Source organism: Crocodylus porosus, unplaced genomic scaffold (assembly GCF_001723895.1).
Source record: "Crocodylus porosus isolate Cpor-Errol unplaced genomic scaffold, CroPor_comp1, whole genome shotgun sequence".
In the NCBI taxonomy this organism is placed as follows: Eukaryota; Metazoa; Chordata; order Crocodylia; family Crocodylidae; genus Crocodylus; species Crocodylus porosus.
In genome coordinates this window covers 88,770,290-88,779,080 of record NW_017728906.1, presented here as the reverse complement: position 1 = coordinate 88,779,080, position 8,791 = coordinate 88,770,290, and the positions used below count along the sequence as shown (strand labels likewise).

The 8,791-nt window shown below is 43.2% G+C and overlaps 1 long non-coding RNA gene across 5 annotated transcripts in view; it reads left to right on the top strand.

The window, feature by feature from the left end:
- The first annotated feature begins 7,702 nt into the window (after positions 1-7,702).
- The window catches only part of LOC109306247, a 48,821-nt gene continuing 47,732 nt past the window's right edge, over positions 7,703-8,791 (top strand). For 4 of the 5 annotated variants that reach the window (XR_002099907.1, XR_002099911.1, XR_002099909.1 and 1 more), the window contains exons 1-2: positions 7,705-7,787; positions 8,289-8,450. This is a non-coding gene — a long non-coding RNA (uncharacterized LOC109306247). Of the gene's footprint in view, positions 7,788-8,288; positions 8,451-8,791 lie in introns of all 5 variants that reach the window. The other variant, XR_002099910.1, reaches the window with a different exon arrangement.

Sequence of the window (8,791 nt, the reverse complement as noted above, 5' to 3'; positions counted from 1 at the left end):
CTCCCCACTCCATGCTAAGTAGGGATTGCCCCATCCCCTGTGCCTTACACAGACACTTCTCAGCATTAGCTAGCAGACTACATGCTGGCTACAGTCCTGTGGCAGATGGGACAAAGGCAGAATCAACAGGTAGCTGATAATGTCCCTCTGTTGTTTTCTTAATGGGGTGTTAAACACTGAGTTAGGGGTGATAAACACTGTGGTATCAATTCCTTGCTGGGCTGGTCAGAAGGTGGTGGAGGGGAACCCCTCCTTAATCAGGGTGTCCTGCCAGGGCCTGGCCATGCCCCCCTCAGCTCAGTACTGTGGAAGGGAAGGGAGGAATGCTCTAGCACACCCCAACTTCTAGCATAAGTCAGTGCAGGCATGTGCCTGCATTTTCTCAGTCCAGAGGGAATGCCTGTGTTGTTACAAATTGGTTCAGCCTAGCTAGGTTAGACTAACCTGCAAAGATTGAATCATTTCAGGCTCAGGCTTTTTGAATGTCTGTCTCTAGCCTTATAGACTAACTAAGCTCTATATCTAAGATATAGAAATGATCTTATTTAGTGTATAGATCTACCTTGCCTTATGACTTACAATAACTTACAATAAAAGAACAGAATAACTTATAAAACAGGAGAATGGACAAGAGAACAAAACAACTTTAAAGATAACTAGAGTATAAACAGAAAACAGAGCCACCCCTGAATAACATCCCATCTTAGCTTTTTTTGCTAAATGCCTATCCAAATAGGAAGAGCACACACCAACTGCCAAGAATTCCTCAGGCTGACAAAGGGTTTTTAAACCTGAAAGCCTGCTAAAAATTTTTTTCCAACTATTTAAGTTGGTTTAATAAAAGATATCAGATTCACCCAAAGAATCTTGTCTGCCCATGTCCTTAGACCAACACGGCTACAACCTATATCCCTGTATCCAAATAGAAAGGTCTTACAGCATGCCTGAAAGATGTCTAGGCTCAGGCTCTGACAGGCCTCAACTGGGAGGGGGCCCTAGGCCTGAGGAGCAACTGCTGAGAACAATTTAAATGAATATACAGTGGACATATCCTCTGCTACTATGAATCAACATACGTTCACTGGCTTCAGTAGAGTTCTACTATGAGGCTTCCCCTTAGATGAGGATTTTATTCCTGAATTTTGTGAGTTTGGGATTTGCAGTTATGTGATCGCACAGCTATTAACACTTTGAGACCAGAGAATCCTGTGCTTTGGGATCCATACCCAAAGACTGGGTTCTGCTGATAATTTTTTAATTATAGGAAGTTAGAAGACAAAGTTGTTTTGCTGCATGCACACTACAATATGGTCTTTCATGCCTGGGGAAAAATTTGGAGTTCCTTAATTGGGCAAAAGCCCTTTTACGGTCAATTGCAGTTGTGCAAAATTAAGTACAAAATATATCCAATATTTATTGTAGCATGCTGTAACTCTGACCTGCAAAAAACACTTGTCTTCATATTTAGATTACCAATTAGAAGAAATTGGTAGCTGCACCAAAATATGCGATGTTTTTGTGATGTAGGGGAAAAAAAAACTTAACTGGGATTAGTTTAAATCACATATGCTATTCATTGCCTTTGTGATCTAAGCCAAATTTGAACCCAGGTGTTCATTCTTCATTTGAACTCAGACATTATCTCATTGTACAATCTAGGTCCTTATAACTCATCCAAAACTTGTTCTGGAAGCATAATATGGTATTTTGGCTCTGAAATGATTTCATTGTTAGGCTGAGTGTTACACAGATGGTATTTTAAATATAAAATTCTTTTTATGTTTCTTGCAATTTCATACTTATTTCATTACCTCATTATTTATGTGAAAGGGACACCATAAATATGAAATATGTTCAGTTTAAAAAAAGTTGAGAGTAGTTTCGATACCTTGTCCTGAATCTTTTGATGCTGTTGGCTTCACTGTCACATTTTCTACTTTAAAAATATATTTATGTACCTAGCTGCTGTGTGACGGATCCACACAAACAGCAGGGGGAAATAGTCTCACTTAGTTGATTATAGGAGAGAAGTGGCAAAATGGCTATGCACAAAAAAATGCTACCAAATGCAGAAAGAGAAGAAAATGAACAAAATAAAAAAATATTTTTGCCAATCTCTCTTATTTCTAGTAATTTCTTATTACTTACAACAGCAGCAGGGAAACAGTTTTCAGACGAAGATGTGATCTCTAAACCAAGGGTATCTCTCAAATACAAAAATATATTCATTAAATAAACATTAATTATGAGAGCTGAAGCTACTCATTTAAATCAATAATAATAACCAGGAGGAAGCCAAATCATAGTAACGCATTAACTTTATTTTGCTGTTCAATATGCTATAATTTAAAATAAATTCAAATAGTCATAATCATTCAGCTCCATATGCTGGAAATGGAAAAGTTACCTTAAACCAGCTGCATATTGCAAGAAAAATGAAAGAAGAGGTGTTTTCAAGAAACAGCATATGGGGACCAATCCTCAGCAGATGATTTACACCAGCTAAAGCCCTGGCCCATAATTGTAAGTAGCAGGTGTCATGATGAGCTTTTTCATGGAGTTATATGTTGACGCCTTTCATTAAGGCAAAGGTGAATGTGATTTTTTATTTTACCCTTTTTAAGTGCTGAAAGGGAAGTATATTCTTTCAGGAAAAGAAAATCTAATTTGAGGATTTTATGTTATTGAAAATTGTGGGCTCTTTGCCTAAATTGTATGGGATTTTTGTTCTGTTTCATTTTGTATTGCCTTATTCAGTAGGCCAAATCCTCCCCTGACTCACACCTCACTAATTCTGATGTTTGACAAGTCCATTTCACCTGTTCAACCTGTTGGAGTTCCCACAGCAGGATCTGTGGTAGCTTTTTCTTTCTACCCCCTCTCTGAGATGCATTTTCTGCTCTTTAGATGCTGTGGCACAAAGTCCCACACTGTTAGAAAATTGAGAAAGAATGAAAAGGGTCACTAAAGTATCCCAGCAACTCAGCATATATCAAGTCTTACATACAGTAACAAGGCTTTTTTTTTTTTTTACCTTTCCAAAGGTAGAGGCCAGATTGTGTCCAGCTGCTTCACGTTGGCAGAAGAGTTGAGTGGACATTAAGGCCATTTCTAGACATGCTCACCATTTTCTAAACCATATTAACTGATCAACATGTTAACAGTTTGAATCAAATTTCTATTCGAATGATCTTTGACCATCAGCCTCTTAACAGACCCAATTCACAGCCTCTGTGTGTGGGCTTCTGTGCTTAGCACTTGGGTTAGAATTAATTAGGAAATGATAATAAGCCTGTTTAGGCACTGCTACCTTATTGCAAACCTATCTAAAGTGTTGTTCCAGAAGCCCTAATGTGTGCAATTGAGTTGAGTGTTTATGACCATCTCAGCCAATGTGTTGTGGGGAGGGAGGAAGGAGGTTTGCCCTCTTCTTCACAGACCAATGGCCCTTGTGCTTAGGCAGGGCTGCGGGCTTAGTCAGAATACTGATACTTAGTCATGGTAAGGTGTTGTTGGCACATTTGATTTTGTAAAGGTGCCTGATAGCCTCTGTTGTGTTGCAGAAACCCAACTGACTTTCCCTTGCTTGATATTTGCAGTGCTCATCTGCCAAATTCCTATGGCCTCTTTTTCCTAAAAGCAATGCTGTGTTTACGTACTAATTAATACAGTTTAAATTGCCTAGTTCGGACTGCCCTAGTTTGTGTTAACTTTAATCCTCATTCAGCGAGGATTAGTTAATTCAGACTGGAGTCAACTTTCATTTAGACTTCAGGTGTCCATGTGTATATAGTGACTGTTTTAGTTCAGATTAAACCTAAAAAAACATGACATCTATAAATGGCCTGAAAACTTTCAGCACTCCTGTTCAGTGGCTGGTAAAAACTATGATACTTGCTTTCCTTCAGAGCAGAGACTATTCTTTTCTTGTACCCTCATTACATAAAATTCTGTTTCCTCTGAATGTCTAAATAGCAGGTTTTAGACACATAAATAAGAAAATGCCACTTATGTGCAGATAGTGATTGTATTTCTCTAGCAGGATGGATGCGTAAGCATGCACACATAGACTGATCATGTGCAGTAGGCTACAGACTACTGGGCGCATATGCACTATGTACAGAGATGACCATAGCAGGGTGTGGGGCCTACGGCAAATCAGCTTGTGTGGGGCCTGGACGTAGAGGCGGTGGTGGCAGGGAGCTGTGGGTGGCAAGCAGCTGGACGCAAGGCCAGGTTGGCTCTGCGGGGCCCCCAAACCATGGGGCCCAGGGCAGCTGCCCTGATTCACCCCCTCCAGGGATGGCCCTGACTATGTACATCCATTATGTATGTATACTGGTGTTTTAAATCCCCAGAAAGTAGGTGGCCAAAAATACACAGCCAGCCAGTGATGGAGTCTGAAGGAAGAGGAGGGCTATAAATATGTTTTCTAGCCTACTGGCTCCTTTAGGCAGGTTTTGATTCCTGAAGAGCTCCTCAGTCACTCCTTTCAAATGAAACATATTCTTTTCAACAAAAAAGAAACAAACAAAACCCAAGAAAAAAATTCCCACTGTTATGTCCCAGACACTGGGAGGGGAACCTCCTTTTGCTCTGGCCCCAGCACAACAGTAGCGCCTTGGTGTAGCAAGCAGTTCAAATCACAGCCTGCTTCCTTCTCTCTTGCAAATTGCTCTCTCAAACATTGTACCTTATCTTCTCCTCCCTTTTCAGTTTTAAGCTCCAAGTGGCAGGGGTGATATGTAGGGGGTGCATGTGGGTACACATGTACCCCCTGAGCATGGCAGTGCACCCCCTACAAAAAGGCACCGCCAACACTGTTGGCAGCGCCTGTGGGCGGTCACTACTCACCACCCTGCCACAGCCACTGCTGGTGGCATCTGCAGGCAGGCCATGATCCCCACTGGCTGCCACCACTGCTGTGCCGCCCCAGCTGCCAGGGGCACGCGTCGTTCATGCCAAGTGGGACACTGCTACATTATCCAAATGCTTCACAGCTTGGCTTTCTCAACAGGGCTGACTGTTTCCTCTTAAACGCTAAGTACAGACAGTCAAAAAGCCTGAGGTTAAATCAATTCAATCTTTGCAGGTTAGTCTAAATTGTGTAGATTGAATTGATAAGCAACAGACATTCACCTTTGATTCTGGAAATACAGACACATGCCTGCAGTGGCCCAGGTCAGGAGCTGGGGGGCACTATAGCATGCCTCTATGCTCAGCTGGAGCAGACTGGGGTGGGGGCAGCTTGCAATGGAGGTGCAAAGTATCCTGGGATGCTGGGGGACTGTGAGTTAACTTGAAACTGGAGGGGATTTGGGCATAGGCAGAGGGAGAAAAAATTATTTGGGGAGGGCTGAGCATGTACATGTATGACCATGCATGCACTCCTCCCTTTCAGCAGGTAAGTCTATGGGGGAAGGGGTGGGGGGAGGTGGACGCCCCTATGGTGAAGGAGGGAGTAGAGCAGAGGCAGGGGCTGGGATGAATGGGGCCCCAGCCAGGCTGGGTCATGGGACAATTGGATCCCATGTGGCTTGTGCAGATGCAGGCATGGGGTGGGGGCTCCCACCACTATGCGCATCCTGGTGGAGGCCAGAGGGACATGTGCCCCTCTGTTCTGTGCCCAGGGTGGAGGCAGGCTGCCCACTACATGCTGGGCTCTGCACTCCGCTGCCACTGTCTCTGGAGCTGCATGATGCCATGTGTGTCCCCACTGTCAGGCTGGCAGGGTTCATGGTGCAGCCTAACAGTGGCAGGCACATGGCATTATGCAGCTCTGGAGGCAGCAGCAGTGGGGCACAGAACCCAGTGCTCAACAGTAGCCCACCTCTGCCCCATGCACAGATTGGGGAGCTTGTGCCCCCTGGGCTGTTGCTGGGTGCACACAGCAGCAGAAGTTCCCCACACCCCTGGACGATCCACCCTGGCTTTGACTGTCCCATGATCCAGCCCAGCCAGGGTCCCAATCATCCCAGCCCCTGCCCCTGCCCTGGTCTCTGCCTCTTTCCCTCTCCCTCCTTCACCGCAGGGGCCTTGATCTGCCCCTGCCCCTTCCCTGTCACAGAATAGACTTATCTGCAGTGCTGGGTCATGATTTACACATCAGGCTGAGATCCTGGCTGCGTCTGCACCCCTCCCCACCCCTGCTGCAGCTGCTCATAGCCTGTGGTTGGTCTGCTCTGATGCCCTGCCCACTGTCTCATGTATGGGGCAGAAAGGAAGGTCTGAGCCCCATTAGCCCCGGCCTTTTGCTGCCTATGGATCCGGGACAGAGATTCAATAAACCAATTTAATCTAAATCAGTTAAGTCTGATTGTACATCCATCCAGGTTTATCTTAAATTAATTTTTGGTAATTTTGAAAGTGGCTTATGTGCATTGAACTTCTGTTGTGTTACAGATCTGAACTGGTTTCCTATCACTTATACCAGTTTATGTATTATTTCCATCCTTAGTCAAAGGGACAGACCACGCTGTTACAGGGGCCCTCTCATGTTTTAGGACACTTACCCAGGAAGCTGGAGACCTGGGTGACAGGCCTCCCTTACCCAGAGGGAATTTCAGTATTTGTCTCTACAACCTTGTAGCACAGTGCTCTAAACACCAAACTATAGGTCAGTCCAGAGTTTGGTATGCCTTTGGATGTTGGGCCCCTGAACAGACAGGAGAAGGAGGAGAACAATTCAGAGTGTGTGAGGTCTGGTGAAATGGATATTGACCCAGATGGAAACAGGTCCTGCATTCTACCTTCAAACTTTTGCTCCCAGTAGGGTAGGAACCTCTCAATCTATTTTATCCAATATCTATTAAATACAAAGTACAGGAGCTTAGCTTCAAATGGAGCACCACAGGCAGGGTCTCTCAACTTCCTAATCAGTGGCACAGTGCTTAAAGTACTATGCAGTATAGTCAGAGAGATGTAGGTTGAAACCCTACTTGGGTGAGGTGGCTTAGGACCCCAGTCTCATTTCCTGGAAAAGTGCCCTAACCACTCAGCTATTGAGAAAGAAATATGGGAGGGCTTCTCAAACTTTCTGCCATCTTCTCCAGAGCTTGTACATGTAGCCTATGCACATGGGTTTACACATTCTGAGTTTTTGTAAAAGAAGGTGCCGAAAATGGCCATACAGATGGCTAGAAAAATGATAGATATGTAAAGGGGAACTAAACTTCCACCCATCACCTCAACATGGAAGAGGAAAAGAGTAGATTTGTATTTCCCATTTGTGTGCATATGGCATGTTTTTGAGACCTATAGCAAAACATGGTCCCCTTGTACACTGGTGAACCTAACAAGGCACTTCTGCTCCTTAAGCCTCTTGTACTCTTACTAACAAAATGAGAGGCTGAGCTTATTAGGCTTAGTACTGCTCTCATAACAGGTCAACACTGTAGGCACTGACTAAATATTCCTGAGTTCGTTTTAAACCTTTTCACTTGGGAACTGGTAGCAATCTGGGTGGAGCAGAATGAAGCTTTGTGCCAGATGATTACCGAAATATTTACTCAACTTCTCACAGAGGTAGCCCACATAGAGTTTTTTGCCAGTATGATACCATGCCTGGTAATATCCAATGTTGCTTAAGATTGCATTGGAGACCTACCATCATACTGCCTGGGAATGCCCACTCACAAAGAGGGTCGACTTAAGTTTGTGGAGGAACAATCTTAACTGGGGTTGTCCCTGACTTTTCCCTGCTTAACTCTGTGACATTATTCTAACAGTTTTGAACTGTGCTGTTGTACTCCCTCATCTGAATAAAGAGGAACCAGGATTTTGCCTTGGTAGGTCACATTGTTCCTCAGTGCAATGTGGGTATGATTTAGTTCTGGATGAAGCTCAAATGAGGTTTGGTCAGGATATATGCCCATATGTTTGGAACCTCACTGCTTTTGCTGGAAAAAAAATAGGCTATAAACCTCATGAGAATAGCCTTCCACACAAGATGTTTAGCATTTCCTGCTTCCATTTGGGCCAGAAATATTGCAAAGACAACCTCTTTTGGCCTAGCTTCTCCCATTCTTTGTTTTGATTGAAATTTAGAAATACAGAAGGTCAGAAAAAGAAAAATAACAGAAGACTGAAAGGAAGTTAATTTTTTTCCAAATTTAGTAAAGGTTAGATTAGGATTTAGTTTAAGCTTTGGCTGAAACTTTGGCAGGGAGGGGAGGGAAAGGATGTGTTTATTTTAACTGAATTAGTTCATCTGTCTTTAACATGATTATATTTAAGTGTGTATCCATTTTTATGACACAGTATAAAAGAGTCTGTGCTTCTTTTTTAAGATCTGTGCCTTCTGGGAAAATTAGGTCTGAGTATAAAAGCCTGACTGTAAGGCACTGAAGAGAGTTCTGGCATGCAAGAAGACAGGGAGAAAGAGGTTCTTCCAAAGGCATGTGGCGAGTCCTGCTTCTTCTTGGAGTCAAAAGCAGGTGCCTCTTATTCAGGTATTCTTCCATTTGTTCATTAAAACAATCAAGTATTAAAATGCAAATATTGAGTCACACAGAATTTTATGCAATATCTATCTTTCTGTCTCATGATGGGTCCTTCTTTTCTAGATCAGTGTATTTCTAAGTGGCACCATATTCAGTGAATGATATCCATTGTTCAGCCAATTATAAAAGTTAGTTAAATACATGATCAGGAGAGAAAGACTGCATTTATTGAATTTATTGAATACTAGATTATTGGTGATATAGGAACCTGGCTTAAAAAAAATCCTGCCTAAGCATGGGGGATAGGAGAAACAAATTGTATAAATGGGGAGAAATTTTCCACCCAGGTC